Here is a 14861-nt window from a genome sequence, read left to right as displayed (position 1 = left end):
GACATGGTGCTAGAGAAGGAGCAGAGAATTCTACATCTGAACTGGCAGGCAACAGGAAGAGAGAGACACTGGACCTGGCTTGAGCTTCTGAAACCTCCAAGCCCAGCCCCCCTCAGTGACACAGTTCCTTCAACAAGGCCACACCTACTCCAACAAGGCCACATCTCCCAATCCCTGTCAAGTAGTGCCACTTCCTAAAGACCAAGCATTCAGATATTATCAGCAGATGAGCATACGGGGGTCATTCTTATTCAAAATACCATGGGTTTTTGGATAAGTTTTTTCCCCTTGGTCACACTTTGCTTGTGAAATACAATTAATTTAAAATGGAATTAAGTGTCTGTCCCGTGTAGCACATCATTGCCAAATAATCACATCAGATATGGTTTGTGATGAAGGATGTCTTTGTACCTCTTTTGAAGGACAGTCCTGAATCCAAATTACTTATTTTTTAACTTTTTAAAAAGATTTATTTATTTATTATGTGTGCCTGCATGCCAGAAGAAGGTACTAGATTTCAGTATAGATGGTTGTGAGCCACCATGTGGTTGCTGGGAATTGAACTTAGGACCTTTGGAGGAACAGCCAGTGCTCTTAACCTCTGAGCCATCTCTCCAGCCCCCAAATGACTTGTGAAAACCACCCACAACTGTTTGTTGGGCACCTAAGGCCACTGAAGTAGGTTACATTCCCTAAGAACCTGGCCAGGAGAAAACTACAGCAACCTTATGTTTCAGGGGTCAGAGGAATGTTTCTGTACCATCTTCACCATAGTAAAAACATAAACACTCAAAACTGCTTCCTCCTCAGGGAGAAGATCAGTGAAACCTCACAGAGCCCCACAGAGTTACACAGCTTTTAGTTAAATGAAAACAGAGAGGGGTGGGGAGGGAAAGGGGGAGGCAGACTCTTAGGGTGAGGGAAAGGAGCGGGGTGGAAGGGCTAGCGGCTTCATTGGGTCTTCCACATCCACAGGTCACTTGGTACCTTGCATTGCAGGTGTCTGTCCTTGGCTGACTGTCCAAGGATCCTTACAGAATTGCATCCTCACAGTTAGAAGACTCGTCTGGGATTGTTCTCTGCTTTGAGGGACCCAGAACTCAGGTGTTCCCCACCCCCTCCTCCGGTACTCTTGTTTAGCTTTATCATTTATAAATGAAGAGATTGAGGAGCTATTCACTGTCTGCTGACAGCTGCATGGGATGCAGGATGCTGCGTGTAGTTCCCGGGAGGGAGTGGATGCACAGCCTCCCACTGAGCTGGAGCCAGGTGTGAACAGAACCATGCATGTTCCTATGTTCCTGCCCATTCCCACTTGCTGCAGCCCCGTTGACAGGTGTGAACCGAGGGGACATGGGACTCCCGCCGGCAAGGATTTCATTTTCAGCCCTGGTCTCCTCTGCCTCTCATCACAATGGCTCTCAACTGTGAGCAATTTTGCCTCCTTGGGGACATTTGGAGATGTCTGGGGACATTCATCACAACTGGCAAGGAGCTGCTACTGGCCCCTAGTGGGAAGAGAAAGAGGATACGTGATACATCTGTGGTGCACACTATCCCACAACAACCATTTTGCCTCAAACATCAATAGTGCTGAAGGTGGATGCTCTGCCTGTCTCACTTTGGTGTAGCTGGCAAGGGGGAGTGGGGGAGGGGGGCGGGGCATGGATTGGGAAGGGATGGCAGATCAGTGTACCAGCAGTGAGGATGTTGGTGCCATTTTGGGCTGAGTTTGCTTTTGTTTTATAAAGGCTGTGGCCTACTCAGGCACTGGGATGATTTGTCAAGCTTGTTAGAAATAGCTCTGGGGAGCTGGCTCAGTGGGTAAGGTGCTAACCACATGAGCTCAGTGGAGTTTGGTTCCCAGCACCTATGTCAATTCTCTACAGTTATGGTGGTTCTGCCCCAGGTGGTAGAAACTGGAGATCCCCAGAGTGATTCTGGCTAGTTACATGAGCCAAATTGTAAGCTCTGGGGTCGAGAGGGATTGGTCAGCTAGAGTAATCTCTGAGACACCTGATGTTGGCTTCTGTTTTTTACAAGTACGCACACACAGAAATGCATGAGTGTCTGCATACACATGTGCACGTACACACATGCAAACATAAATAGACACATGCACCCCTCTATAAACACACACACACACACACAAACACACACACACACACAGAGAAATGTGTGAGTATCTGCATACACATGTACATGTACACACATGCAAACATAAATACACACAGGCACCCCTCTACACACACACATACACACACACACACACACACACACACACACACACACACACACACACGAATAGAACCAAACAGCAGGCCACAGCAGTGTCCCTTGGACCCAGTCTGTGAGTTTTAGATGCGATCTCCCTGGAGGCTGGCTTGTGAATCTGCTTGGCTTCTTGTCTCTGAAGGTGATTCTGTCACTGGTTTTAGTTAACAGTGGATTCAGTAGCAATGGTGCCTGTACAGTTCTTATTTACCCGTTCAAATAAATCTGGATTTTAATCTCAGCTCTGCCACTTAGCATCTGTGTGACCTTGGTCTGTATGGTCTTGTCCTGAAAAGTGGGACAGTCCTATCCACCTCAAGGTTTGCAGCGAGCATGTGGTGAGATCGCATATGTCAAAGCTCCTGGCTCAGCTCCTAGTTGGCAGGAAGCATTCGTCCCTGTCAGATGTGCTTCTGTGTTTGGGATAGCCATGCTAACTCACCAGCCCCTTAGATGGCAAGCATCATGGTAAATGCCTATAGAGTGTCTTTCCTCCTTAGTTTCACAGTGACCTCGCTTTTAGAGCTGGGACACTTGTGCATGCTATGTGTGAACAGAATAAAATACCTTCCCTGAGAAGTCCACATCCTAGGGCCCGGAGTCAGTGACTGTCCCTTACTTGGCCAAGGGACTTTATAGATATGATAATGCTAAGAATATTGAGATATCAGTTATTAAGGAATGTTTGGGTGGGTACGGTATAATCATGATGATCATAGAAAAAGAGAGACAGGAGATCAGAAGTAGGAAGCCAGTGATCAGAGAGACTTGGCAAAGGGTAGCTAGTTAGGGAACCTCCAGCCTCCAGAAGAGAGGCCAGAGAAAGAATGGTGCCTCTCCCGCCCACCTGCGCCCACCTTGGCTTTCTCCATAAGACCCCTCTGACTTGTGACTTCCAGAGTTAGAGGGAAATAAACCTGGGTTGTTTTCAAGCTCTGAGTTGCAGTGATTTGTGATAAGTGCTGTAGAAAACCAGTGTGCTCGCTATTATTGTGTCATCACCAGGGAGTCTGGTCCTCCGTTGCTAGATTCCCAATGCCAGGCATTGAACCAGTGAAAACAAAGTCTTACAGCTACTCTCCGAGCCTTTCGTTGAAGCATACACACATCTGGAAATGGCTGAGAAGCAGCAAGTTGAATATGAAACTAGATCAGAAGTTCAGGCAGGAAGAGTGAGTTCAGGCAAATTCAAGTCTATCCTGGGCTAAAGAGCGAGGTCAAGGCCTTGTCAAGCAACTCACTGAGCCATTGTGTTAGAATTAAAGAAACAAAACGCAAAAGGTGTAGGTCAGTGGTAATACTTGGCTTAGGATGCGTAAGGCCCTGGGCTTGGTCTCTGATATTAGCAAAATTAAAAAAAATAAATCTTCCCACCTGGTACTATTTATGCAGCTCCAAGAAGGAAGTGGGAAGTCTGCCCAATTCTGATGTCTCAGTGGAAACTCTGTAAAGACATCTCCTTATCCTGAAAACAAAGGCTTCTTTCTTGTGCGGTGATCCGCTGGCCTCTTGGATGTTGATCCCTTTGTCCGCTCTTCTGCCCTCTCCTTTCCCCACATGGGAAACTCCTGCCACTGCTGACACTTTTCAGGAGCAGTCTTGCCTCCCGGTGACACTGATGAGAGAGGATGTCAGGCAAGGTCCTTCTTCATTGCCAGTCTCTGCCAACCACACCCCACAACACCACACCACGGTCCATCTGGGACGGCCTTGAAAGTGCTGAGCACTGAGCCTATTAGATGTCTGGATTGTTTAAGGAGATGTGCATGCCATTAACTTGCCATTTGTCCCAGGGAGGCTTGACATACATATTAACGTATGTACTTACCTCACTACTTTGCTTATTGGAACGTGGAAAGAAGCAGAGAATGGGGCAGAGGAAGGGGTCAGGGAGGGACAAAGAGTTGAGTTGGCTGCCTTACAGAGGCTTGGAAAGAGTTATGCAGAAAAAGGAGAGGGGAGGCAAATTAAGAAAATAACCAAGAGTAATTTGATAGCAGCATATTTTTGGCTCCAAGACACTGTGAATTGGGAACGCAGGAGAAGTAGCATGTCACACGTTCTGAGGCATCTGTGAGCCGCACATCCCAATATGATCACTATAATTATAATAATAATAAATGTTCCCTCATGGTGTGACTTGTGGAGGTCACCCTGAGATGAGAAAGTGAAGAGGAAGGGAGGTGGGAAGGAAGCTATTAATAAACCTCACACACAGCCCCCAAGTTCTCTTCCTTTCCCAACACTGAGCCATTCTTTCCAGCCCCATGGACCCTGCTTTGATGACCTAGGAGCCATCTGGTGTGGTATCAGTAACTTGGGGTAGCTGCGCTGACTTTCAAATGGCTTGTTTTGTTAGGAGGAAGGCCGGTTCTTACTCCTGTCCTTGGTTGGACCCAGCAGGACCTCTGATCCCAAAATACTCTGCTTTTTTTTGAGGTTCCAAGGTCGGAATCAAGACCTCTAAGAGGGATGTAAAGCAGGACTGTTTCTGCTGAGATATGCTGACCTAGAGCTCTGAAACAAATTATGTTTGGATGGAATCAGACCAGAGCTGTGCATCACTGGAGAGTTACCTGTGTCTGGTCAAGCATCAAACGGTTGTTCAGCGCCTGATAGATGCCCTTTATCTTATGGGGAGTGGAGGGAACAGAAGTGACATATAAGGTGTCTCTGCAGGAGCCTACTGTCTCTGAGAAAGACTACTAACAGGCAGACCTTAGTGATCCAGTGTTAATATAATCAAAACTGCTAGGAGCAATACTCTGCAACAGCAAAGAGTGATATTGTTATGCATGTATTATAGCACTATATTGGCTTCTAAAGATGGTAAGTGGGAAGCACTGCTCTCCTAGAGATTGTGCCTTACACAGAAAGTGTGTGTCACTGGAGATGACAGATAGTGGAAGACCTGGTAGGCAGGTGCAGGAGCGGGGCGGTCTAAGGTGCAGGGCATATATTCTCTCTCAGACCTCACCTTTGCATCTCATGAGTCCACTGTGACTCATCTACCCAGAGAAGTTAAGTAGCTTGTATATGTCACACAGCTGGTCTGTGAAAGATGGGGCTTCGAACCCTTTGTGATGCTAATCAGGGCCAGGACTTGGTCCAACCCACCCCGCAGCTGCCTCGGCAGAGAACTTCTTCTACTCACGTGTGTCTCTGTGCTGTATGTTCCCAAAGTTCATGCACGTTGGTCTGCCTCTTTGATTGGCATGGGGCAGGGAGTGTACAAAGGAGATAGACCAGGTTTCTTCAGGGCCTCTCAGCTGGTGTGTTAGGAGGGCTTCTGAGAGAACTCATGACTGTGAGGTCCTTCCTAACTGCCAAGGACCAGGTGTCCTTTGCTTATTGCAGGACCAGAAACAGTTACAATGGTACCCTAGTGCCCCTATTCCTTCTTGCTGCTGTCTGGCTACACTGGGTCCTGGCAGTGGTCCTGCTATTTGGTGTTGCAGCACATCTTCCTGCTCATCTCTCTACCCTGAGCACCTCTGGGTCTTCCCCATTGTGCTGACATTGTTTAGCTGCGGAACTCCCTGAAGTTGAGGAGCAGAGATGAGTTCTGGGATGCATTGTTGGCCTTGGGTCTGTCTGTGAAGTCACACGTGCTAGTGTGCATGCACAGCCACACACCTGCTTAGGCCGGATGTTTTCAGCACAGACGGCAGACAACACAAGCGTTCAAGTTGGAATCTTACATGGGTCGCTTGCAATACCAAGTCAACTTTACAACACCTCTTATGATGTTGCCGGTGGCTGGCAGTCACTGTCATAGTTCTGTGTGGTTCACCCTGGGCCCTGGGCTGTTGATTTGGCTGAAGAATGTGCTATCTCGTCCTCAGGCTCCATCACCTACTTTGGGCATGTCTTTTATTTTATCTGGGCTGCCTCCCCTGAGGGAAAGGTTGGACTTTGGGAAGTAGGTGGTATGGATGAGACCCAACCTTCAGGATTGTGTCATCTCCTAAGAACTGTCTTCTCTGGACATCGGGCCAATGAAACCTAACGTATAACTACTTGTTTTAAACTAGAAGGAGCCGTAGAAGTGTCTGGCTCATCTCTTTCATCAGTGCAGTCACTACAGCCTCCCGGGGTCACTAATCTGACACCAGATCCTTGCAGAATGAGGCTGGTACTCCATTCCAAGCCACTTTATTCTCCTGTATAATAAAAAAAAATACTCCTTCGAAACAGATCCAGTTTGTTTTAAATTATGTGTATGTGTGTACATGTGAGTACAGGTGTCAGAGGAGGCCAGTGGTACAGGATCTCCTACAGCTGGAGTTACAGGTGCTTGGGAGCCATCCAACATCTGTGCTGGGAATCAAACCTGGGTCCTCTTCAAGAGCAGCAAGCCATGTTTAACCACTGAGGCATCTCTTAGGCCCAGAATACTCCTTCTTTATCTAGTCAGTGTGTACTAAGACATATGACATCAAACTGTGTTCCCCCCTGTACCTTTGATAAGTGCTGGGAATTAAAAGAAGTCATATATTATCTGAGGGACTCAGTGTCTGCCACTTGGAAATGAGGAGATGAGCTACATGTGGTACCCTGAGAAGCAGAGTTTCTGGGGTGTTGTAGCAAAGGCTGTGATTGAGGTGTAAGTACTGCATAGGCATCTAGCCATAGTAAATACAAGTCATTGTGACTGTACTTTTCACATGTTGGGCTTTGAGTTAGGCGAGTTTTCTGGGTCATTTGTAGTTCCTTCCAGCTCTAATTTGCTTGGCTTTTGCAATCTGGGGGAAATGGTAGTGATCAACTTAGTAAACTAATGTCACTTTTTAAATCCAGTTTGCCAGGAGTGACTCTGGCTGCTCTTAGGGCCACCAGGGCAGGCTTCCTGATGTCCTCAACCTCCCTAAAGCCTTCTCAGGTCATGGTTGAGTGCTGACACCAGAGAAGCCCTTGTGCAAAGGTGACAGAAGATAGGTCTTCTGACATCCTGTGATAGTCCTTCATCTTCCCTCTCGAGCTCCTATATGTCTCTGCCATTTCCAATTGTGAGTAGTTCAGCAAGCCTGGCCAGAAAGATGTTTGCACAGCCTCATCCAAAGCGAAGAGAGAGATGTTGGTGAGATTTAGAGTTTTAATATCTTCCAAAATATTTGGGACATTTAAAGCCCCAACATCTGGACCTGTTCTCAGTTAAGTAAATCTGATAGGAAAGTCCAGGTCTCTGCATCGGTACATTGCAGGGGCTTCTGTAGGTGGGGCCAGCTCCGGGCATCCTTCCTTCCCTGCTGCTAATCCTCCGGGTGTGTTTGCTTTGGCTGTGTAGCTACTGTTTTCCTTTACAAAGCTGTTCCAAAAGTAATTCCTTCCAAAGCTAATCTTGAGTGCTCCAGTGCTCTGCAGTAAAGGGATTGTGTGGCTGGAGCCATTGGGGAAATGCTGGGTATGGTGCTATCCACGTAGAGGCCTTCAGTGCACTCCAATCTGTAGCAGGTTCTGGCAAATCCACCAAGGGTGAGAGCTCCTTACTTTTGTTTAACCCACCCTCTCCCATACCCACACCTTTTGACTAGCCTTGTCTTTTCCTCCAAATAACAACTGTTTGCATCAAAAAGAGCTCTGGCCCCCTGAGAATTCATTTGGGAGATTCCATGCAGTGGCTCTCAATGAGGGTTGCTTTTGTCCCTTAGGGGTGTTTGGCAAAGTCTTTGGCATTTCTGGTTGCCTTGGAGTCTGCTCCTACCATCTGCGGAGGGAGGAGGCTGGAGAGGTTATGACCCCACCCACCCCACAGTATGCAGGACAGCCACCCACAGTTTCAGGTGTCACTACGGCCAAGGCTGAGAAATTTCTTCAGAGATGGATAATGACCAGGTCTCTTAGATGCAAGCAAGGCCCTGTAAACTGGAGCACTTAGTACAAGGTTTTAGTGAAAGAGTCTTCTAGACTTTGCTAAAGGAGATGCACCTACAGGATGTACTTTCATTGCCACCGGAATAAATGATTGCTTTTCTTCAATCTCAGAGACACACAACTTTCCAGGTTCTTGCCACATGGCAAAGATGCAGGATCCCCTCCCTTGCAAGCATCTAGGACCAGGAATGGTGAGGATGTCTCACCTTGTACTTTCATCAGGACCAAGTGATTTAGCGCTGATCCTAAAGGAGCTCTTCCCCACCCCCCCAGCCAGATTGAGCTCTCTTTAGTTCTTTGATCTTCTCCCAAGCTCCTTTTCTTTTGCTTGGACTAACAAGGCTTGGCTGCTTGTTTTGGAGCTGATGGTGACCGGATAGGAAAAAAAAAGTGCTTGCTGCTGACTGAAAGCATATTCCTGGGATGCAGATTCCTAGGGCCTCCACGATTCTCGGGCGTTTTAAAGCTCAACAGTGACACTTGTTAGTGAACAGAACTCACATTTGCAGCCTCCCATGCTCTCTCCATTGCAGGAGACTGTGGGGGCCCTTTAAGCACTCACAGACTCTAATCTCTAAGTCAGTGACCATGAATATCTCTGGGGCCATGGTTCTCACTGAGATGCTGCCAATGAAATGAAGTGCATACTGATGAGGCGTGCGCACACAGCGCTGGAAAGCCTGCTCAGAGCATGGTTGCAATGTGCTGTGTGTGTGTGAGCCTGGGATTTAGCGTGGCTGATTTAACAGGACCCTCTTTGGTGAGATGTGTTTGCCTTGGTTGTGTGTTTGTGGGCATTCACATTGGAGTGTGTAAGGGAAGGCGCCATCTCTGTCATTGCTGATTTGAAATCACTGTTGTTCTTCAGGGAATCATAATTAGCAATGAATTAGTACCTCTTGTGTTTTACCTCATTTATTCATTCATTTAGCATATGTTTATACAGTTCCTGTCTGTCAAGTTCTATTCTAATGAACGGGGAGGCAAGATGGGATAAAAGTCTTCCTTTATTGCCTTGATATAGGGGTTGAGATACTAACTAAATAAATGAAAGGAAGGAGAGAAGTTGAACCCTAGAGGGTCTGGAGGCTTGCTTCAGGCTCAGAAACAGATCAGGAACTACAGAAGCAAGCATTTGTGCCTGGGAACAACCTTCCATCGACACTGGCTCTCTTGTTTCACAATCTTCCCTGAATATAGAACAGTACAGGATCAGGTAGGCTCTTCCTTGGCGTCCAGTGCTTGACGATAGCCTTAAGATTGGCTTGAGAAGCATTTTAAGGCCATTTTAAGAAACCGTTTTGAGCCTTCTGCTGTCCCAAAGCAGCACTGCCCACTCCATTCTTCACAAAGCACCACAGGATGCCCACCTGCCCATCCTGCTTCCCTGAGAGCATTGGCTGGTCCTACCTGCTTCCTTGAGGGCATCGGCTGTTCCTGCTAGACTCATCACTACATCCAAAATGTTCATTAACCACAGTCTATCAGAGTGGCCAAGCCCCTGATGGTCTCTAACAGCAATGGTCACCTCAGTAACTTATTTATTTCAGGCTAGTAATGGGAGGACGTGGCTTTTCACACTGGATTTCAGTATAGTCTTGACAGCATTACTGTAGGCATTACAGAAGGAGTAGCACTTGAAATGGGGCTGGAGAGGACCACCGTTCATTGCCAAATGACACTCCTACTCCTGGCTTTCCTGACTTCAGTGTCTTAACTAATGGGGTTCACTAAAACTGGGGTTTCTGTTGAGGTTGGAAGTAGTAATATTTTTTTTAATGATGGTCATGTCTGCAGTGGGTGGTACTAACACACCCTTACCTAAATTTGGCCTTTGGGTTGCTGTGATTCTATAATGAGCCATGGTGATCCACTGAAATGACTCTTTTCCTTCTTTCTGGTCAGGAGACGTACCTTTAGGAGCCTGGCATGAGAACTAGCTGGGGTGAGAGTCTGCACTGATGAGAACTTTGAACTTGGCTGGGAGTTCAGCCTCAGGCATCCCGATGCTCTTGTAGGCCAGGACAGCAGGTAGCAATTCTTTTTCTAGAAACAATTTACGTCTGCACAGGGTGTGATAGTTGCCCCTGAAGAAAGATGATGAAGTCCACAGCAGTTGGGTTCAAGAGAAGAAATCGCTTTTCAACAATGGGCATATTTTCATTTCCCTTTTTAAAATGCCCACCATCTAGTTCTGAATCCCCTGAGCACAGGGAAAGAGACGGCACAGGGATTACAGTCATAAACAGGTAATCAGAGGCAGCTATGAGCAGGCAGGGTGCGCCTATGAAAACGGGGCATACATCAGAGATTTATATGGTTCCATTTTCTGGTTTCAGTATAGCCTGTCTCCATCACACAAACTGAGAAGCCCATGGCCTCAACCCAGCTGCCTCCAACCAGCTCTGTGTCAGGAGAGATTTATGATTCTTATAGACTTTGCTCACGGAAGTCCCTCCAGATGAGGCTTGGCTAGGGACGCTTTTATTTTATTTCATTTTGTTGAGAATCATGGCTCAGCATGGACATTTGTTCTTCCTCCCAGGGTAGGTCCCTGAGTTTGGGTGAAGTAGGTGGAGAAATTGATTTAGGAAATGGCTGGGTTGAAAAAGAACTGAAACAGAGCCCAAACATAACTTATTGTCATATCAGAAGAACAGGAAGTTATAATATCTGTAATTTGAGAATGCATAAATCAATTATGCCTTAGCCATAAAATGGAATAGTATGCAGATGTTAAAGGGAAATAAAATGCAAGTCTAATGATAATGTCTGATTGCTATTGACTAATATAAATAAGAAGAAAGAAAAAAAAAGAAACACAACATAGTCTGTAACACACATTTGTTTCAAAATATGGCAGGTATATAAGTATGTGTCTTGTACTTGCAGGAGCATACAAAAAGTTTCTTGCATTTGTCCTAAGAAAAGCCTTGGTTGACAGACAGTGGTGCAGGGTGGCTTTTTTTGTGAAAATTGTTTTGTGTTTCTGTATGTATCTCCTTCCTTTCCTGTTTTTCTCTTTCTTTCTTTCTTTCTTTCTTTCTTTCTTTCTTTCTTTCTTTCTGTTCTTGTTTTACACTTGAAAAACATCAGTTAAGGTTAAGAAATGAATTTCAAATGGAGCAGAGCCTAGCAAGGTTTGCTTTTGGATGAAGGAGACCAATGTGATTGGAATGTAAGGTGATTCTGGCAGCTCCCATTTCCTTGGGGGATTAATCACTTCTAATGGTAAACACAGACCAGACCTGTCAGGGTGGCGTGCCTTAGTCCTCCAATATGGGGATGAATTGATGGCGTTATGGACCCCATGCATTGCATTTACAATACACCAGTTCATTACATGCCACCTGTTAGAGACTTGCACCTCTCTTCACGTGACATACTTGCTCTCTACCAACAGAATCTTGGGACCTCCTCAGGCAGAACCTTTTTTTCCCCCAGCTGGTTGGGCAAGCAGTCAGTTTCTTGGGATGCTCAAAGTTTCTTTCCTAGTCTTTAGGGTCTCAGAGAGGTGATGGTGAGGCTCAGCAACATCCTGTTTGTGAGATAAGAGCAGCAAACAGTGTGGCTCATGTTCAACTTAGTGATGTGGACCTGTGGCTTATGACTTCTTTATGCTCCAGGTTCCCTCACTGCCTTCCTCTGGCATCCCCCATACCATCACTGCCTTCTTTCTTGTTATCTGGCCTTCCTCCTGGGTTCTGGGAGGCCATGGAGAGCACTGGGCAGACAAGCAAAGTGTTGCCCAGTTCTTTGCATCTCTCCTTATTCTGTGTAAGGCATTAAAAAGCATCTTCTTGTCAGAGTGAGTCCCTGCTCTCCACATAACTGTGGAGAATGTCCTGTCCATTGGCTAGATCAAAGTAGAGTTTTGATGTTTACTAGTATGTATTGTCCTTGGTCAGTGCAATAGTTTGAGCAGACCCCCCTGGGCCCCAATCTACCCATCACAATGCTCTTCTTGTAGGTTTCTAGGACCCTCTGTATCCTTCTATTTCCCCATTCTCCCATATTTTTCTTGCCTAGAGTCCCAGTAGGATGTCCTCACATCTATCCCAATCTCCTGGTAAGTGAAGACTTTCATGGGGCATGCCTTTTGGGCTAGTGCCCAATTATAAGTGAGTATATATCATGTGAGTCTTTCTGTTTCTAGGTTAACTCACTCAGGATGATCATTTCTAGTTCCATCCATTTGTCTACAAATTTCGGGATTTCCTTGTTTTTAACAGCTGAGTAGTATTCCACTGGGTAAGTGTACCGCAGTTTCTTTGCCTGTTCTTCGACTGAGGGGCATTTGGCCTATTTCCATGTTCTGGCTATTATGAATAAGGCTGCTATGAGCATGGTTGAGCAAATGTCCTTGTTGTGGACATTTTCTGGGTATATTCCAAGAAGTAGAATAGCTGGGTCTTGATGAACCCCTATTCCTAGTTTTCTGAGAAAGCACCAGATAGATTTCTGGTGCCCCATATTTGACCACTTCTCCTTGGTAGGAGGCCTGGTGGCATCAGAGAAAGAATAAGCAGGCTACCAAGATGAGACTTGATAGCCTATGACCATATAGAGGGGGAGGAGGCTCCCCTCGGTCATAGAACTAGGGGAAGGGAATAGGATGAAAGCAGGAGGGAGGGAGGAACGGGAGGATGCAAGTGATGGGATAACAATTGAGATGTAATCTAAATAAATTAATTAAAAAAAGAGAAAAAAGAGAAAAAATAAAATGATAGTGATTTGAACATTTAAAAAAGGAAATTCAGGCACAGAGACAAAAAAAAAAAACCAAAAAACAAAAAACAAAAAAAAACTTCGTTCTTGTTCTGCAATTCGGGACAGCAGGGTTTCTTAATTTCCTCTCCTGGGTCAGAGGGTGAGCCACCCTGCTCTCTCTCTCTACACACACACACACACACACACACGCACACGCACACGCACACGCACACGCACACGCACACACACACACACACACGTGTAGATGCACACGCACATGCACATGGTCAGGAAAGGTTGCCATTGAATTGTGTGAGCCAAGGATACTCTCTCTTTCCATTCCCTCCCTCCCTCCCTCCCCATAGGAAATGTCAGAACTGAAATTTTGCTGAGAAGCATAAATGAAACAATTGAATGGACTCATTCTTGCTTAGCCCAGCTCCTAGCTCCTATCTGCAGCAAGAATGTCACATCCAATGGAGGAAGGTGGTTTTGTTGTTGTTGTTGTTATTGTTGTTGTTGTTTTTTAAAGTGAGCTGCTGCACCCTGCCTGTCCACTTCAGCTCTCTGTCCCACTTCACATAAAGATTATTTGGCTGTGTGGTTCTTGAAACACTTTTGTCCTGCCTGGCTTTCTCCTGATAGCCGGGATGTTGACTGTGCCACAGTTCAACTCTAGTAAAAAAAAAAAAATCCAGGAATCTCTTCCTCTTTCTGCTTCTTCTTAGTGGAAGAGGGGGGGGTGTCTCAGAGAGGCTCTGTACCCTGTCTTTGTAATGTCCTCAGTAGCTCACCATGCGTCGGGGTGGGGGTGGGGCTTCCCCATAATGGATAATAACAGATGCCTAAGTTTTCACATAACCCGGCTACACTTCCTATTCCCAGAAGTACAGGCTATAGCGGCCAGGACACCATAGTGCTAAATAACTCAGGGCACTAAGCAACGGTCCTATGCTAACAACAGTACCGAAAAGACATGCTCACATTTAGTCAGCTTCCCACTAGCTTGAGGCAGACACAGAGAAAGGAAACATATCAGCAAATGGTGTCTTAGTTGGAGTTTTCAGTGATGGGGGAGTAAAGAAAGAGAAGAGAGAGGGGAAGGCTTCGTTGGAAATATGGTGAAGGATGTCCAGGTAGCAGAAGAGAAAAAAGAATTCTCAAAGTTTGGAAGTTGGAATTCCCTTGTGAACATGGCCATTGGAGGGTACTGACTGAGCTTTTTCATTAAGAGGCTTAGATGTCTCTATTTTCCTGAAGTCTTCCCCCTGATGCCCCAGATGACAATTAAGCCTCATGGCTTCTCTCTCTCTCAGTGCTTTGTACCCTGATGTTTACTCGAGTCCACCCTCACTCCCCCTCCACAAATGTATGAGTTCCCCAAAGGCAGGGCTCATGCCTCGTGATTGACAGCTCAGCAGCTGTTTTACTGTTCAGTTTATTTTAAGATTAGTGCTATGGGTCAGGCCAAGATGAACAAGGAATGGTTGTAGTACTAATGTCTTTTTCCTTCATCAGAATCACATATGATCCTTTGCATAGAGGATGAGAAATCTACTGAATGAACCTAGCTCAGCCCTCTCTTCCCTGTTTTAAGGATAAGGAAATTGCGGTCCAGTGGCTACTTGACCTTCATGGGATGATACTCCTGTTTGCAGAAGGACTACAATGAAAACCGTTTCTTGTTCTATTTTATAGTCTGCAAACAGCACAGTTGTTTGGGCAGTTGTCTCAACGGACAGTTAAGTAGAGCTGGAAGAACTCAGAGATGCCATAATTCCAAGTAGTCATGGAATTTCCAGGGTATATGGAGAGCTGTAAACACACACACACACACACACACACACACACACACACACACACACACACACACACGATGCTCAAAGCAAGGTCACTGGAAGAACAGTGTCAGAGGAATGAGGAAGCCTAGAAAAGGACTTCACAAGCTGAGGAGGCAACTCATGGTAGAGTGGTAGGGCTGGGCCTGGGAATGGATGACGTCA

At 46.1% G+C, this 14861-nt stretch overlaps 1 protein-coding gene across 1 annotated transcript in view; it reads left to right on the top strand.

The window, feature by feature from the left end:
* The window catches only part of SORCS3 (sortilin related VPS10 domain containing receptor 3), a 613431-nt gene that overhangs the window by 129224 nt on the left and 469346 nt on the right, over positions 1-14861 (top strand). The window lies entirely within an intron of this gene.

Source organism: Acomys minous, assembly GCF_964271855.1.
Source record: "Acomys minous genome assembly, chromosome: 2".
NCBI classification, from domain to species: Eukaryota; Metazoa; Chordata; class Mammalia; order Rodentia; family Muridae; genus Acomys; species Acomys minous.
Note: the sequence above shows the minus strand (reverse complement) of the source record. Positions and strands in the feature narration are given on the sequence as shown.